The sequence below is a fragment of the Dipodomys spectabilis genome, unplaced genomic scaffold, assembly GCF_019054845.1.
Source record: "Dipodomys spectabilis isolate Male_0828 unplaced genomic scaffold, ASM1905484v1 ptg000435l, whole genome shotgun sequence".
Classification (NCBI taxonomy): domain Eukaryota; kingdom Metazoa; phylum Chordata; class Mammalia; order Rodentia; family Heteromyidae; genus Dipodomys; species Dipodomys spectabilis.
The window spans coordinates 592,070-608,442 of NW_024871112.1; the positions used below are offsets into that span (position 1 = coordinate 592,070).

General features: G+C 32.6%; 1 pseudogene; it reads left to right on the forward strand.

Moving 5' to 3' along the window:
- The first annotated feature begins 3,728 nt into the window (after positions 1-3,728).
- LOC122097786 lies at positions 3,729-3,825 on the forward strand (annotated as a pseudogene).
- The last annotated feature ends 12,548 nt before the right edge of the window (positions 3,826-16,373 follow it).

A 16,373-nucleotide genomic window follows, 5' to 3' on the forward strand; every position in this document is an offset into this window, starting at 1 on the left:
AATAATCTATTGAAATAATTTTGCAAAGAATAACTTCAATATTCCTGATATGGTATCTAAGGAGAATCTTAAGAGAGAAGATAAAAGTGGAGTATTCTTCGGTTTCCTCTAAGCATATTGTTAGCAAAATATATCTTTGAGGTTAGAAGTGATTGAACCAAAAATTGGTGGAGTACTGATTTTTGAGGGCACGTTAGACACAAGAAGACTTTCAAGGTAAAAGAAAAAAGAAAAAATTATAGCTAAATATTTGTGATCACAGCTTCTTGGACTGGTATTTTGGAGACAAAGTTTTACATCAGAGATTGTCCTCATTAACATTGATGCTGGGTTTCCGTGGCACCGAAATGCAAGTGGAAAGTTTAATGGACTCGCTTGGATAAGTGAACAGCATGATAGAAAAAATGGAATATAATATTTACTGAATTATTTTGAACAATTACTTTGCCAGAACAAAGAAGGAAATATATAATGCAAATCACTTGACGTAAACTTATGAATGAAAGTAGTCAATAGAAATGAGAGAAAACAGAGAGGACTGTTTCCTCTCCGGTGGAGTAATGGGTTCTTGATCTTGTTTCTTCCATTCTATCTTTACAAGCTATCAAGTGCGGCTCAGAATTGGAGTATACAGTTCAGACCAAGAGAACATGCAGAAGAAAATATTTGCAGCAGATATAGGTGATTTATAACCTAAAACAATCTATTTAAATCTGTTAAAAATTCTCCTCTACCCCAAACTGCCCACTTTAAACAACTTTGTATGCTTTTCACAAGATTGTCCTTCATTAACTATTTAAAATTTTGAGAAGTCATCATCATACTCTATAGAGATTGCTGTTTGGTTGTGCTTTTTGTGTGTTTGTGTTTTTTGTTGTATTTTTTCACTGAATTACAAAAGGTTGTGCTAGTGTGTTTCAATTAAGTATGTCCATCTAATTGTCCAATGTTCCTGGATCAGAGTCACTCCTTCTATCCTTCTCAACCAACCCCTTCTACAAGATCTATTTCCGATTTACCACTTCCTTTCTCACATGTGTACATTGAGTATTCTAGCTGTACTTGACCCTTGTGCCATTTTTCATTCATTCTATGTCTTTACAATTATTCCTCTCTGGTTTCAACTTCCTGATAGTCATTCTGTTAAACTGTCTGCTCCTACTTTGAAAGGTTTATATACATTCCATGGAGTTTCAATTCTGCATATACTTAAACTCATGTCAGCTTATATTTCCATAATTCATTCATCTGAAGTAACAATTTGCAAGCCTGGAGACATGAAGCACCTAGACCTGATTTTATTCCCCTCCATTTGGAAGATTAATCTGTAGTCAACAAGAAAGTTTAAAAATGGCTGAGAATGTATTCCTATGGCTTTGTAAAGTGGTTTGTGATTATTTTATTTTACATGGGATAATATTTTCTACTACCTATGTGTTTTGGAAAAAGAAGAAAACTAAAATTTACTACTGTAGAGGAATATGATAGAGAAAGAAGACAGATTTTATGTTTGTCAAATCTCTGATGAGTACCCATATTCAAGACTTAAAGTCATATTTCTTACTATGTTAGACAGATAGGGAAAACATAAAACACCATATGATAGGGCAACTATTCATGACTTTTTAAAAAGTAGTTTTTATGTGATGAAATTTACTTTATTAGCTAATGTTTTGGTTTGAAATATGGGAGGCTGATCTATTTAACAAATTTTCGAAAGCACCTACTGAAAAACACAAATGGTGAGGGGTCCTATTTCTACACTTTAATGAATGGTTGAACCTGTTTGGCATTAGTGCTGGGTAAATAAATCAACTCTATTTTAACTTGCTCCCTACACTTGAAAAACTAGTAACGTCACTAAATATCATCTATTTGTAAAGTGTTATTTTGGCAAATGTGTTTTTAAAAAGTTTATTTGAAAAGGAATATACTTTCAGGAGATTAAATGTAGGTTATCATTGGTTTGAGAATGACAACCTTTTTACACTACAGAACCAAGTTTGACTGAAGTACTAGTGTTTTGAAGCAATAAGGTTCTTCTCAATCAATGTTTTTTCTGAATTATCTTTGAACTGTATGACAAATATTCCTAGCATTGGTAGATCAATTATAGATCTCTGTCCAGGAACTATTTTTGGGCCTGATGATGCTGGACTGAAATCATTCATTAATGATTAGAAGATGGGTATTACAAATCATTTTGTGACATTTGTGGCCTTGTTCACTCCTATGGGATGGTCATCTGAAAATAGAAAGTTTGAATTACTGTACTTTCACATTTTGTGATTTCATATTGCATTTTAAGTTGCCTTGCATTTCCCAAGTGCTTACTGCTAATTCCTGCATTTTAAGGAATTGGGCCCCTGAAATATAGGAAATGAGAAATTAAGATGGGTCTTCAATTACTTTCTGTTGGTATGTTGCATGGGCCTCGGTGAGATCTCTTGCCCTAGTTATTTGATGATGCAGGTAACTGGGACCTGGGATCCTAGGACCCGTGGATCCTGTGGAAGAATAATACCTTTTAGACATCATATCAGCAAAATTTGAGTATAATCAGTAGGAAGGCTTCAGAAATATGGAGAAAAACAGTTTGGGACCAGTGAGTTAAAACAATAAACAGAGCAGCAGAGTAAAATCCCTTATAGATTAAAGAAAACAACATTGTTTTTTTTACCATGTGAATTCAGAAACCAAGAACAATTAGAAGGTATCACAAGTTTATACTGAAAACATTGCATTGATACTTTTTATATTCTAATATATATTCTAATCCTGATTATTTATATTCCAATCTATTTATTGTAATAAATATCAATTAATTTGTCAAATTATAAATTAATTCCAGTAAGATTCACTGTGTGAAATATAAAATCAGCACATAAATATAAAATATATAACTATATATAATATAAGAAAATGCTTTGCATTGTTCTCTTGTGGTTAAGGTAACAAAGGCAACTGTTTTAAAATATTATTCCATTACCTCTACCTCAGTGTTTGGTAGAATTAAACTTAAAGCTTTACCATTCGGAGATGTACAGCCTAGAGGCAAGAGGAAACACTGTGATTAAAACATTACCAATTTAAGGCCTAATAACAAGGAGAAACATATGGACTTCTCCTGGAGCCTTCTGAGTAGATAGGATTACAGGCATGAGCCATTAGCGCCTGGCTTAGTCTGAACAGTTCTGTCTGAACTGTTCCTCACTTTATGATCCTTTGTAACTAAGATTAGTTTTGCTCCAATAAGACAATCTATGCTGTCAGGGTAAGATATTCTGGTAGGTCTGTTCTTACATGGAGCAAGGGTAAAGGGTCAGGCAGACATTTGTGCCAGTAAGACCTCATTTGGGAAATTTTAAGCTGCAGAAGTTTAGAAGTAGCTCTTAAGCAAGGCTTACTTTGAATCCATTAGCTCCACAAAGCTAAATCAGTTAAAAAATAAGTACTTGAAAATCCATCACCTTTGGACCTAGCTATGAAGACTTCAAAGTATGATCAAATTTCAAATGAAAAAGACTTAAAATAGTTACTGACAAACAATTGCAAATGTGAGCAATTGAACAAACAATATAAGTTTTTCCACCATACACAGAATTTTGCAGAAATAAGATGAATAGCAAATTTGGGAACAATAGGTTTCCTGGTTGCAAATAGGCAACCAAGGATATATGCCTATCTTAAGTTTGCATCATTAACTACGTAAATTTACAAGATACTACATGCTTCAGCATCATGTCTACCTGAATTACAATACAGAGATTAACATGGCTTTTGCACAAGGATGATATGAAAATTTGTGAAGTATTCCATATTTTTCATTCTTCAGATGCAAGAAATGAAAAACAGTTATGAAAAAGTTGATTACAAATATTCAAGTGTAATAATACATATAATTCATAGAAATAAAAGTTAGTTTGACATGAGTGAATTCAATCTTCACGTTTTTAGAAAGGCCTTTATATAGCATAACCTTTATAAAACTTTTGAAATAAGATAACATTGTCATTTTATCCCAAAGAAATAAAATTCTATAAGGACCTAGGAATTAAAGGAATCTTAAACTGTTCCTATATGGAACACAATCTGAAAGAACACATTTATTAATGGACCTATATATTATAATATAATGTCGAATTCAAAGTATTATATCTAGGAGAGAAAGAAATAGATTATGGACATTATACAAACAGAATATAAATATTTTAAAATATACTTTTTTCAGACAAGCACCAGAAATATCTTTAGTTTCTCTACTACTCATTTCAACAGATAAGTTAAAATTATTTCTGATTTAAAAAAAGCACAAACTCTATAGATATCATTATTGATGTGTACAAACAACTCGAATATATTTTGACATCAAAGTCAGGCAATTCACTAGGAAGAATACCATGGAATCCATGAATTTCTAAAGTAAAATATTGCTGTTGCTTGTTATTGTGAAAATATTTTGTATGGACACATGGGATGGACTGGCAATTTTGAAATTTAAGAAACTTAATGGAAACATTAGGACTTAAGAGAACAATTTGTACAGATTTCCACAACTTCAAAGAGGTAGTGATACATACTTATCCTTTTGGTAATATCAAATGCAGTTTCTTCTAAGTTGTGCTTCAGATCTGGTTTGATATAATGGTTCAACAGAAGGAGATCCAGCGTATCTTTGCTATATCTATACCCAGCAGCAAGGGGGTCAAGAGGCCATTAGTTTGGCCACTGGTGTCTGCATCATGATGAAATAAAGAAGCCACTGTGGTATTATTCCATGTATAAGTACTGTGCAAGGGTATCCAGCCTTTCACAGTTATTCCATGAATATCTGCTTTGAGCCACCAACTCATGGACAATGTCTAAGTGTCCACAGTAGGCTTCTAGATGAAGAGGTGTATATTCATCGTTATTCCGGTGAATTTTCTGCATCTGTTTTTTCACTATTATTTATTTTCTCTTTTTTCATTTTTACTATTCTAAATTATTCTAACTGGAGAGTAGAGATTTGGTAGAGAGCAGAGGGAAGATTTTCCTCTGTATTCAAAGGGACAAACTGAAAATGAGGACCAGTGGTGTCTTCATGTGCAGCTTATTCTAGGAATGAGAAAATAGGAAACAATGCCTTATATGTAAATGAATTGGGAAATGACAGAGCAGAAAGTGAAATGATGTAAGAAAACTATAAAAGCGAAATAAATTAGGATAATTATGGAGTAATCATATTACCTATGAGAACCATGAGAAGGAAATAGGAAGAGAGAGACAGATGTGCAATGATATAGCTAGCCACAAAATCCATCCCTCTGATCAAATTATAGAACAAATAATTTTTATTTTTAAAAGAGATGGAAATAGAATTTAAGATCAGATGTCTCCATTGTTTTTAATTATAATTTTCTTATCTTAAATACTTGTACAAGGGAATTTCCATTCAACAAATCAGTTTTTTAATATAATGGATATTTATATAACTTTTTCACACCCTTCCAAACCTCATCCCACTTTAATTTTTTTTTTTTTTTTGTTGGTCGTGGGGCTTGAACTCTGGGCCTAGGCGTTGTCCCTCAGCTCTTCAACTCAAGGCGAGCGCTCTACCACTTGAGCTACAGCGCCACTTCTTGAGCTACAGCGCCACTTCCACTTTAATTTTTTCTAGTTTTATACAGTTGCATTGAATATTATACCTTCACTCTCTTCCTCCATAACTCTCTTTATTCCTTCCTTTTGACTTCCACTCACATCGTCCAAATGATAGTTTCCTGCTATTAATTTTGTTGGAGTAAAGTTCAATTTTATAAGAAATTACACCTTTGAAATACTCCTCTGCAAATCGCATGCTTTGGTTAATATTTTTGTGTAAACTTGTATAAATTTCTAGCTTCCAAATATGAGACAGAACATGGGTCCTTTGTGTGTCTGGCTCTGACTTTGTTCACTTAATAAATTTTTAGATCTATCCATTTCTTTGCAAATAATGTAACAGTCTTAAAAATGGATAGGTGCAATCCAATTGTGTATATGTGCCACACTTTCTCCAACCATCACTCCGCCAAAGGGCATCTGGGCTGTTTCCGTAACTTGGCTACGGTGAATTGTGCAGCAGTGAACATGGTTGTAAAAGTGATTTTTCTGTAAACTTTTGGAAGAATTCATCACTACCTTTATGGGAGCAATCCCCTAGCCAGTTTTCCAGAATAAGCACATCCCTCCTTTCATCTTCATCACAATGTATTGCAAGTCCTCAAAAACACACTTCTCCCTACAGGTCTCAATAAGCTAAAACCACATTGTGACCATATTCTTTCAATACATTTTTTTTCATAATTGTACATATAATTCAGTGAGAACCTTCTATATACTTTCCTAATATGGGAATGAGAGACATGACAAAGTAAAAGTAAGAAATATGCAAGTTAATTAGCTATTATCATGTTTAAAATCATTTTCAGCTCTAATTCATAGCCTCACATAACATTATTTTAATCTTTATTTGATTACTTCATCTAACCCGTAAATTATAACAGGTGAGTTAAAAGCAAAGGCAAAAAGTGTTGTTTGATTTTGACACTCATGTGTGAGGTTGCACAATATGGATTGGAATTAATACCTCTTATCCATTTTGTTAACGTAGAGATGGTTTTCCCAAACTGATTCTCGCAATTCGTATTCCATTAAACATCAAGAAACATGTGATAATTTCCTTTGTTTTGATCCTTATTAACTTTTGTTTCCATTTTATTTTATAATGGATAATTTCATAAATCTACTGTAGATACAAAAATATGTTAAAATATTTCTATCAGTATGCATTGATATATACATACACACATATATTACACAGGTTATAATGATAATGTACAACTTCAGTAACTGTACAATTTACTAAATTATGAAATCTATCGACAGCTCATGCCTGGCATCCTGGTTACTCGGGAGGCTGAGATCTGACAATCATGGTTTGAAGCCATCCTGGGCAAGAATGTCTAGTATCCTCTTATCACCAAACAACCAACAGAAAATCAGAATTGGAACTGTGGCTCAAAGTAGTAGAGTGGTAGTCTTGAGAGAAAAATCTCAGGGACATCATCCAGGCTCTTAGTTCAAGAAGTACAATCTACCTAAAAAAATCTATTTAATTTACACCTGTGTAAGTAAAGTATTTCCATCACCCAAATCTACAACCATGCTCATTTGCAAGGTAACTCTGTTTTGTCTGAAGTACCATAAAACATTTTCACTTAAGTTGAAAGTATTGCACCATGGGTTCATTCTATCTCTCTCATGCATATTTCCACTCAAATACTCAAATCTTTCAATTATTCCAATTATTTAAAATCATAGCTTTTTACATAATACCCAAATATTAGAGTTTGAATTGAGTGTCTTGTGTCCCCTAAATGGGTGTTCTTACCACTTTGTCATGTCCCCAGCCCTAAATCATCCTGATTATTTTTCAGATACTTGTGTATGACCTTGGGCTCAGTCCATGTTATATTATTCTTCCTGGAATTTAGAATAACAGGTACATGGCATTGTGTACAGATATTTCTGTCCAGTCTGGGCTTTAACCTCTATCCTCACAAGAGTAGACTCCCATGTAGTCAGGATTTTCATAAGCTTGTCATAGCTGATGTTTTTTTTTTAAATCTTTGCATTTCCTGCAGGTTCATGAGTACTGAATTAATTTGTTTTCTTGGGTTGTTTTGTTTCATTTGAATATATGTGTTGAGTTGTTCCTACTTTTCCTTTTGTTTCTTTCAAAAAAGTTCTTACCTAAAGTGCTGAGAACCCAATTCTTATTTTTCACGATAGTCAATGTGAACATGATTTGTTCCAAAGCAATTTCAGTAATATTTAAACACCTTCATACCTATGGATGGTATATAAATGGTAAGTGCTGTGAAGAGTCTTTTTATTTTTACAGCAGTCTTTGTTATACACAGACAGATCATGAAATATATGAAGATAATAAAACCACAGATACTAGCAAGGAGAAGAAAAACCTATTATTAATTGTTTGACAGAGGCTTCCCTTCTAGTGAAAGAAATATGTTGCTTGATGCAGGATTTCACAAAATTATATTGCTTGGAGGGAGCTAAACAATCATCTAATTCTACAGAATTGAGGGAGAAGAATCAAATTCCTGAATAGTTTACATTTGGGTCAAATAAAAGCATGCTTCCAAAAAGATAGTTGAGTTTAGAGAAACACGATGAGTTGTATATAAATAGGTGCTTAGTTGATTTTGTTAATTTGTAAACTAATACAGGGAAATCAGTACAGCAAGGTAAAAAAAGAACTTTGCATTGAAATACTCATGTGTGTGTGTGTGTGTGTGTGTGTGTGTGTATGTGTGTGTACACATGCATGTGTGTACACACATGCCCATGTGCAAGTGCTCATTCATTCATTCATCATGCTTAAGCTTCTGTGACCAAGGATAGAGGTTTACCACTTGAGCCATTGTTCTACTTCTGGTTTATCAGAGATAATCGCATGTATTTTCATGATTTGACTGGCTTTGAATAGTGGTCTTCATATCTCAGCCTCCAGAGTAGCTAGCTAAGCTTAGTCAGCCTCCAAGTAGCTAGTTAAAATTAGGCCTGTCCTCTATGCTTCACTGCTCTTTTATTCTTGTCCTGAGGTGTTCACATGCCTAAGTCATATATATGTCTAGTTGCTTTAAGAAATACTCTTACTGCTTGGCACCAGGGGCTCCCATCTGAACTCTTAACTACTGAGGAAGATTGAGAACAGAACCCAGGCCAAAAGATTAGTAGAAATTTTTCTCAATCTATAGCTGGGTGCATTGGATCATTTCCACCCTCCTGCACTATCTACAGGTTGAGGTTGGAAGGACTGCAGAATCCAGGCCAGCCAAGGTAGGAATCTAGGCAAGTTGGTGTGCAACTCTTATGCCATTGATAATGGGGAGGCTAAAAAGACAGATCAGGTTCATGTTCTTGTGGAAAGGGAACCCCTATCCTAAAATTAATCACTGATATGACACCAGTCTAACAAAAACAATACCCCAAGATGAACACAATTTCCCACAACCAAAATAAGTATATACTTAAACATCCAAAAACTTAGTACAATCTGCTCTTTACTCTAATATCAGCTTCATCTAATTATCATATGATGAATAGTTTCTTCATTAAAGTTATTATATATTTAAAAAGACCTAGAAAATTCTTTCTCACTTATTCAGTGCAAACGAATGGCAAATTGCCTCATTTCTTACCTATTTGACTACCACTATAAATTCATCTTATGATTATTATTAGTAGTAAATATTCTGATTTATTACTTTACTTTGTAACAGTTTTTAAACTTTTGGCTTCTCTGCTGAATTTGAACTATTTAAATAGTATCATCAAATTATATTACTTGGGTACTTAGGCCAGTTTTTTAAAAGTTTTTAACCAATGGTTTCTAGTAATTCTGTTTTTTTTTTTTTTTTTTGGTGGGGGGTCCGGTCGGGGGACCTGAACTCTGGGCCTGGGCGCTGTTCCTCAAGGCTAGCTCAAAGCTAGCACTCCATCACTTGAGCCACAGTGCAATTTCCGGCTTTTTTTTCCTGTTTATGTGATGCTGAGGAAACGAACTCAGGGCCTCAAGCATGCAAGGCAAGAGCTCTACCACTGAGTCACCTTCCTAGCTCTCTACGAATTCTTAATTGGTATATTATTTAGTTTATTTTTAATTTCAATTTAATTTTATTGTAAAGGTAATGTACAGAGGGGATACAGTTACATAAATAAGGTAATGAGTACATTTATTATGGAAAGAACATTGTTATCTTTTCCATTGATTTTTTTGCACACTCAAAAAAAAACTACTGATACTTTTCCTGTCGCTATTGTCCAATGGGTACTTTTCTTTCTTTGTTAATGCATTTTTTATTATAAAATTGATATACAGAGGGCTTACAGTTACTTAAGTTACTTCAGTTAATTTTCTAAATTTCAAATTTTGAACTTAACTATTTTCGTTTCTTTAGGCCAATTCTTTTTTCAGAGTTGTAGGATTAGTTAATTTAGTTTTGCATAATTTTAACACATGTAAATTATTCAGGCATATATTTTGCTTTCAAAATAGTTAACATGTGAATATTTAAAAATTATTTTCTTAAATTTTATATGGTTGGTGAATTTAAATATATTTATTTTCTTATAGTTCTAAACATATTTGTCCAGGTAACAAATACTGTATTTTCAAGAATCACATACTTTATTAAAAAGGCTTCATTACATGGTCACTTTTTGGAAATATTTATACTTGAATTAAAAAAAAAACTGTTTGAGCTGGGCATAGTGATTTGTGGTTTCCATTTTTTAACTATGGTGGGAAGTGTAAATAAGGTTTGTAATTCAGGAGAGACTGGGAAACTATGAGAACTTATCATAAAATTTCCAGAGTGAAATGATTAGAGATATAGCCATCCCTAGCAAGATATAGAGCACCTGGTTATCATATTCTAAATCTTGAGTTAAATCACCAGTAACATCAACCTTTTGTCAAAATAAAAGGATACATGTTTCAAAATGTTTATTATTTAAAACTTGTTTGAAAATTTCAGATGTCTTTTATATCTTAATTTTCAATTTACTTAATCTATAAGAATCCAATTATCTTATGAATATTTTATTTCTACTAAACTTTTAAATATTATGAGCAATATTATGATTTTATATGTTAAAGTACTTTTATTGTTTGTGATAATTTCCTCTGTTTAATATGATAATAACAATATTCCAAATATGTGTATGTGGTGTGTGTGTGTGTGTGTTTATGTGGGTTTTTTCTGTGTGTACTTTGTAATGCTTGGGAGATCACACAATTGCTTCACATTAGGCCAATGTTTTACCACTGAACTATACTGTCTAGTTGTAATACAAATTGTATTTAAGTTATGACTTTTAAATTTTCATTGCTAGTATGCTTTTTCAAAATTATATATGATAAAATGTGATCCATCTTCTATCCACTTTACAATTGTTATTGATATTCTTTCTCTTATTTCTTTTAAAATTAATTATATTCCTATTGCAAAATTTTTACATTGTAACAGCTATATACAATGCATTATTTTCTATTTTATTTTTCCCATGTTATCGGACTTTCAGTCCAAACTATCAGGTGGATTAAAAACAAACTAGATTCAGGACAGTTTATTTTTCTCCTTCTCTTCTCTGAAGTCTTTCTGTTTTTTGAAACAATACCAATGACATACAGCTCCTATGTGGTCCACCATTCTTCCCCCCCCTCTCTTCTGCAGTACAGCTCAAGTAGTTATCATTCAACTTTATTATGCTATAATGATATCTAAATCTTAACTCATTCCTAAATTAATTTTAGTTGCTTTGAGCAATCTCTAAAGACATTTTTCTATACATAATATCAGGGGTTTGTGTTTTCACAAGTTGGGAAATATGAGTGACTATCAAACATCTAGATATCTCTGTAGAATATTGGTTCACCAGCTCAATTATCTCGTATGTAAATTCAAGGAATACAAGTCAGTCAGAGAAATCTTGTAAAATGGTGTAGCTTGAGCCTTCATACTAGCTTTGAATCATATTACCATGTTTAGTGAAGATAACATAGTTCTACTATAAGAATAGACACATAGAAGAAGGTAACAGATTTGTCAAAAATAAATTCTTAGTTTTATGGTCCACAGATTTTGAAAAGGATGCTATGACTTTATGAAATAAAAACAGAATCTTAAATGGTTGTATTGGCACTATTGCCTCTCTAGATTTAAAGAATGATCTTAGACTACTACCTCAATCCTTTGTTTGTTTGTTTGTATCCCGGTCACGGGGTTTGAACTCTGGGCATGGGCGCTGTCCATGTGCTCTTCAGCTCAAGGTGAGCACTCTACCGCTTTGAGCAACAGCAAAACTTCCGGTTTTCTAGTGGTTTATTGGAGATAAGAATCTCATGGACTTTCCTGCCAGGGCTGGCTTTAAACCACGATCCTCAGATCTCAGCCTCCTGAGTAGCTAGGATTACAGGCGTGAGCCACCGGCACTTGGCCTACCTCAATCCTTATAAAGAATGATTATCAAACTAAATGTAAGATGTAAAAACCTATAAAACCTAAATGTAACAATTCATGACATTGGATCAGTAAAGGTTTCTAAAAATTTGACATGGAAAACATTAGTTGCTAAAGAAAAGCAAGAACTTGATTATATCAAGTGATAAACTTTCATAATTCAAAGGCCACTAAAACAGAAATGAAACCATATCCAACAGATAGAGGGCACATATTTGTTAATGCTACAATGATTCTGAAACTTAAGTATTTTTATATCTTCTAATTCTATGTAAATTTTTTCCTGAATACGATATTTCTTTAAATAACATATTGAAATTAATAGTCAATAGGAGGAGCATATGAAATAAGCTACTCTTTGGTGTGTAAGAAATAATAAATTGAAAACTCACTAGTATGACCATAATATAAAAAGAAGATGCAAAATATAGTAATGCATTTGTGAAGAAATTGATATATTTCTCATAGTGATCGATTTGTATAATACTGCAATCATTTTAGCAAACAAGTTTTGAAGTCTTCAAAAGGTAAAAGAGAATTGTATAGGATCCAGGCATTACACTTCTATGAATGTATTAAACAGAAGTAAAAAACTTTTTTGGACAGAGAATGTAGTTTATTGACAGTGAAATTCAATAGTATGCGTGAGACCCTGGAAATAATCCCCAAAAACAAATTTTGAAAAGACATACTATAGAGGATTTATGCTGGACAAATTCCTGTAACTGAATTTTACATCTATTTTAATGTCTGTTCTAAAATTTATAGCATTTCTATTTGAAGATGCAAGTTTGTGAAAATTAGGCTTTGAAAACCTATGAAGGTACAATTTACTTCCAAAGCACTAAAATGTATATAATAAAAAGAGATAATATATTGTAAGTGAATTGCATGTCAGGAAAAAAAACTATTGTTAATACTTCTTCACACAAAATGCAGAATAGCTAAAAAGATGTTTTTGGTGTTGGCGAAAAACTCTTTGTAAACTACTGCATTTAAAACAAAGATGTGATTTCTGTTTATTTTGAGGGTATTTTGTCCGTTTGAGTTTATACAGAGATAACTCAATCCAAAAGTATATGTGATAACTGGACTACCTAGGAATTATGCATCACTTCTAAGTAATATTTTTATTATTTTTATTTTTTTATTGTGAAAATAATGTACAGAGGGGTTACAATTACATGGACAAGATAATGATTACATTTCTTATCAAGCATTGTAGCCTCCTCCTTTGTTTCCCCTTCCCATCCCTTCCCTCCCTCCCCCCCTCCCCACACAATCCTCCCTGCTATCCCCCCACCAAAGTTGTAAATTCCTTTTTGACATAATGACTTGTACATCTCATTGTTGCAATGGGTCCACCTGTAGCCCTATTTTTTCCCCGATGCTTTCCCTTATTTGCAATATCTAGTATATGTCTGAGTCAAGCAGAAAAGGTCAGATAAGGTGATGTTAGGGAAATGAACCCTAAAATATGTATTCAAATGTTATTTTTTCTCTCATGCGATTGTTTCTAACAAATTTATAAGATTATTTCTTTGTTCCTCCCTCTTCCACAGTATAACCCCTGCTTTCACTGTTTTTGATGTCAGTATAATTTGTGGAGGGGAAGGGGAAAAATTTCTAAGTAATTGAGAAACTTTTCTGGAAGGAAGTTTTAGCAAATGACAGAAGACCCAAATCTATGCATCTGCATTTTATGAAAGTCATATATTACTTACTTAATCCAATTGCTTATCTCTACTTTGCTAGGAAAAACATATTCTCAAGATAAGAGCCAAAAGCAGTGAAAAGAACAAAATACAAAATAATCTTGATTTATTTGTGAGCAACAAATGAAATAAAACAATTCCACTTAAGGGACTCCGATATTAGTGTATGTGAAGATGTTCCTGAATGCCAATATCCATTAAATTTTTGGAATTTTAATTTCTACTAACATATGAAAACTAGAACAAGAAAACAAATATAGACTTAGAGTGAACCAGCCTTGAAATCATTTTCTTAATCTTTTTGAAATTACAAAAGAATTGATATTCTTTTGCTTTGGAAATCATTTAAAAATATTTATCACTTATGATAATTCAAATACCAAGCAAGAGTAATTTTATATAATGATTATAAATATCATTTTATTGCTATTGTAAAATAGAATGAAAAAAACAGTCCCAATATATTACCTATCTATCATTATTCTTAACTTCTAATCATTACCTAAATATCTTAAACAATCTAAATAGTCATGTCTTTAACATAGACATAATATTCTGGACTTTTTACTTAACATTTTCCAGGGGTATGTATTCATGTTTCTAAGAAACGTTCACAGTAGTTAAAAGAGGCCTTTGTGAAATTAATGTGATAAATTTGGTTGTTGTGGGTGTTGTTTTTAATGGTTAATTGGAGATAAGAATCTAACAAGTACTTTTCTGTCTGGGCTAGTTTAGAAAACAATTCTAAGATCTCAGCACCCTGAATAGCTCCTATTATAAGGGTCAGTTACAGGCACTTGGTTTCATGAAGCTTTTTTTTTTTAATTTTAATTATATTTTAAGATGCTTGTTTCACTATAATGTATATCATTCTACACATAAATTTTTATATATGTATATATTTCTGAGGAAAAATAATCTCTAAAAATGTACTATTGTATACATAACACTTATATATATAGAAGACAGATATATATATACAGAGAGAGAGAGAGAGAGAGAGAGAGAGAGAGAGAGAGAGAAGCCAGACTCCCTCTAAAATATTTATGCTACTATTTTTGACCTTTTTCATTTGAAAGATATACAGTCTATTTTTCTAAAAGTTTCCTACAATAAAAAAGCTAATATTTTAATAGAAAGTAGAGTTTATTACTTTCAAGAGAATTTTTGATATACACATGATATTGTAGTAACATTTACAGTATATTACTTGAAAAGGTTCTGCCCAAATTCTTAAATATTTGATTGTAGTTAGGGGATGAGGAAGTTAATTCATACTGATTAGGAATTTACAATGCTTCAAAAAAATCTATTCCATAATTTGTTATAAGCACGTAGTCAAGCTATCTGATATGGTTTAGTTTTTTGTTTATTTGTTCAAAATTTCAATATGGACGCATGCACAGTGGTAACATTAAAATTATTAATCAAAAGACAAATAATAATAAAATAATACACACATATCTGACGTTCAATAATTAGCACTTATAATGCTAATAATAATTTTGATGGAGAGGATGATGACCAGAGTGTAGCCTGATAATGACGATGTTGTGATTGAAAAGGAAAAAAAAAACTTAGACATCTTTGAAGTTGGATTTCCCACGTTGAATGCATAGTTATAAACAGCGTTGGACTACATACAATAAGAATAAAAGGAGGAGGGCTGGGAATTTGGCTCAGTGGCAGAGTGCTGGCCTTGCGTAAATGAGGCTCTGGGTTTGATTCCTCACGACCACATAAGCAGAAAAAGAAAGAAGTGGCACTGTGGCTCAAGGGGTAGAGTGCATTGAGCTGAAGAGCTGAGGAACAGTGCCAGGCCCAGAGTCCAGGCCCCATGACGAACCAAAATAAAAAACAAAAACAGAATAACAAGAGGAGAGTTTGAATATCAGGAAATACAATCAAATAAGCAGGTAGAGTCAGTAAAAACCCTAATGTTTTTCCAGCAGTCTTTCTAATGTATACTCACCTTTCTTGGTGGTATTATTTTCTTATAAATAAAATCGTTTATTTCCACATTTTGAAGGACTAAGATGTAGGTTCCAACTTTGTGTGATTAGTTCAAATAACATTCTCATATGGTTCCATTCAATAACCAATGTTTTACAATGATATATTAAGAGTATGTTCTTCATTACAGCTGTAAATACATGACACAATTTACATAATACTACTTATATATCTGCAGGTACCATAAAAGGACACAGGCTCTAGAGCCAGGATTTAAAATTTATTTTTATTTCAGCATGAAACTATTTCTGACTTTATACCAACAAACTGAATTTGACTCTTTCCTTATTTGAAAGCTAAGTTAGAAAATGTAAGGACTCTTCACTTTTCTTTTTCCTTGCTCTAGAATTCAACAAATATATTCTTCAATATTTCTGGTAGATTACATCCATTTCCAGATGAGAAATGTAAGATCACCAGTCAATGTTGTGAGTAAATAATGAAACTAGAATTTTTGTCTGAGTACTTCACTCTGTGTGTTTACAAGGAGAGTCATTGGGTGATGGAGAGGACCAATATGAAAAGACTATGGGGAGAAATGCATACTTTGTAAACAGTTGTTTTAGGACTGAGT